Raw genomic sequence first — 3397 nt, forward strand, 5'->3', positions numbered from 1 at the left:
TCTTCTTGTTCCTACCTTTCTCCCCAGCGGGGACCAAAAATGGCTCACCTCATTGTCCTCTCCTCCGCTCTCTCCTCACAACAACCCTGTGAGGTAGGCTACGCTGAGGGTGTGTGACTGGGCCAAGGTCACCCGGCAACCTTCCATGGCAGAGTGCAGATTCGAGCCCGGGTTCTCTCCGATCCTAGGCCCACGTTCTAATCACCGAGTACACCACAACGGCTCTCGGCCGGTTTCTGAATATTGCCATGTTAAGTCCGGTCTGTGTTCCTTTTGTGTTTGTGTCTTGTTCTGCGCAGAGACGGACCGCTTTGTTCACTGCAGAGAACAGAAGGGCACTGTTGACACGGGAGGGTGTCTATCCCAGCATGAGCATGAGCAGATGAGCAGGCTCAAGATGTTTGCCGGCACTTGCAGCACTGAATACATTTGACATAACTGTCAGAACAACAGAGGGACAGCCCAGGCTAACTCAGCCTCCTCAGATATTGGAAGCTAAGCTGGGTCGGCTTTGGTTAGTGATTGGATGGGAGACCATGGAGGAAGCCCAGAGTCACGATGGAGAGGCAGGGAATGGCCAACCACCTCTGAATGTCTCTTGCTTTGAAAATGGAGAGACTGACAAGTGAGGGGGGGTAGTGTGGTGTAGTGGTTAAGTGTGGTTAACTGCGCGGACTCAAATTTGGGAGAGCTGAGTTTGATTCCCCACTCCTCCACTTACACCTGCTGGATGAACTTGAAAGGGCAGTTTCTGTCAAGAGCTCTCTCAGCCCCACCTACCTCACAGGGGTGTCTGTTGTGGAGAGGGGAAGGGAAAGGAGTTTGTCAGCCGCTCTGAGACTCTGAGTGAAGGGCGGGGTATAAATCCAATGTCGTCGTCGTCTTCTCCTTCTCCTCCTCCTCCTCCTCCTCCTCCTTTTCCAGGAGCCTCCAATAGAGGGTAGGGAAGAAGCATGATTGAACTCCAAAGGGAGCCCTGGTGGTCACATTTAAAGGGACTGCATTCCTTTTAAACGCCTTCCCTCCTTTGGAAATAACGGAGGATGGGGGCACCTGCTTTCAGAGCTCATAGAATTGGACCCCCTGCTCCAATCCTTTTGAAACTTGGGTTTTTATTTTGAGGAGAGGTATCAAATGCGATGCTGAAAATTTGGTGCCTCTACCTCAAAAACAGGCCCCAAAGAGCCCCACAGATTGATTCTCCATTACATCCTATGAGGACCGATATCCATAAGGTATAATGGAGTGCCCAGGAGACATTTCCCCCCTCGCTTTCTGATCACCCTGAAGTGGAGGAAGGGTCTCCAAACCAGGGGATCCCCTGCCCCCTACTTGAAAACCCTATGGCTGCAACTCGACTGCACTTTCTGTCACCACCACGAGAGCCAGTTTGGTTAAGTGCGCGGACTCTAATCTGGGAGAACCGGGTTTGATTCCCCACTCCTCCACTTGTACGTGGCTTGATGACCTTGGGCAAGCCGTGGTTCTGATAACAGCTGTTCTTGAAAAGGGGGCAGTTTCTGTCAGAGCTCTCTCAGCCCCACCTACCTCACAGGGTGTCTGTTGTGGGGAGGGGGGAAGGGAAAGGAGTTTGTAAGCCGCTCTGAGACACCTTTGGGTAGTGAAGGGCGGGGGATAAATCCAATCTCCTCCTCCTCCACCGGGAACAAGAGGGTAGCTGGTGTCGGCAGGTGGGTGGGGATGAAGTTGCATTTCCCAAGTACTCTGAGTACTGTCTAATAGGTGTGACTGGAAGACAGCCAATGTGGTATAGTGTTTAGCATACTGGACTACGATCTGGGAGACCCAGGTTCGAATCCCCACCCTTCCATGGAAGCTTGCTGGGTGATCTTAGGCCAGTCACATACGCTCTGCCAGTGTTCCCTCTAAGCTGAGTAAGCGTGAGCCAGCTCACGCTTCTTTAGCCTCCGGCTCACACATTTTTGTCTTAGCTCGGGAAGGAGGGCTCCAGAGCAAAGTAACTCGTGCAGTAGCCAAATTGCTCGCTCCCAACTTGAACGCCAGGAGCTCACAAAGTAGAATATTTGCTCACAAGGCTACACGGCTTAGAGGGAGCATTGCGTCTCTGCCTAACCTACCTCAGAGGGTTGTTGTGTGAGGATAAACTGGAGGACAGAAGAAGGGAAAGCAATAAATGCAGTAAATACCCTGTTTCCCCGAAAATAAGACCTACCCCCAAAATAAGCCCTTGCAGGATTTCTATGCATTTGTGGTATAAGCCCTAGTGTGTCTTCTTGAGAAAAAATAAATATAAGACAGTGTCTTATTTTCGGGGAAACTTGGTAATAAAATAACTTTTGGACACGTACTTTCTGTAACAAGGAGCCAGTGAGTATGAGTTGGAATTCTGGAGGGGAGCTGTGTGTCTTTCCACAGCAAAAACAGTACTGCCTTGGGAAAAGGTGTGTGGATCATTTCAGCAACTGAGCAGTCTTCGCAAGAAGCTTTCTGTTGAGAAATAAAAGGGACAGGCCTGTGGAAACCAATCCCATGACTGATGGTGACTGCCCGGTGGAACCCGGGGACATCTTTGCCCTGCAGTTGCACGTGTGCAAAATGGACAGAGGGGAACTCCTCGATCAGGGCGGCTGCTTTCTTCTTATTGCGCACGGGAATTCTTTGAGGCACATTTGGTGCGGGAACGGCCAGCTCCTCTGCGTGGATTAAGCAGCATACAAAATCCTTTGTTGTTGTTCAGTCGCACACTCGAGTCTGACTCTTCGCGACCCCATAGGCCACATCACGCCAGGCCCTCCCGTCTTCCGCCATCCACCGGAGATGGCTCAATTTCATGTCTGTTGCATCGATGACACTGTCCAACCATCTCATCCTTTGCCGTCCCCGTCTTCTTTGACCTTGAGTCTTTCCCAGCATCAGGGTCTTCTCCAGGGAGTGCTCCCTTCTCATTGGGTGGCCAAAGTATTTGAGCTTCAGCTTCAGTATCTGGCCTTCCAGGGAACAGTCAGGGTTGATTTCTTTGAGGATTGACTGATTTGATCTTGCAGTCCAGGGGACTCTCAAGAGTCTTCTCCAGCACCATAATTCAAAAGAATCTATTCTTCGGCCCTCAGCCTTCCTTAGGGTTCAACTCTCGCAGCCATACATTACTACTGGGAATACCATTGTGTTAAGTCACTCGCTTAACAAAGCAGTCGGAGAGTGATTCAGCAAGAACACAACTTTATTCTTCAACTCGAACACAACTCCAACACAGATCAACATCTGATAGCCAGAACAGAACAGTTCAGCTTTTACATTGCAGTTGACCTGCTTTTAAACTCTCCCGGCTAATGTAACCACACCCACTGTACAAAATAACAACCAATAAGGTTGTTCACATAAGGACCAATCACGGATGTTCCTGCTCAGGGAGCTT

This window comes from Gekko japonicus, unplaced genomic scaffold (assembly GCF_001447785.1).
Source record: "Gekko japonicus isolate JY-2015 unplaced genomic scaffold, Gekko_japonicus_V1.1 scaffold5295, whole genome shotgun sequence".
NCBI classification, from domain to species: Eukaryota; Metazoa; Chordata; class Lepidosauria; order Squamata; family Gekkonidae; genus Gekko; species Gekko japonicus.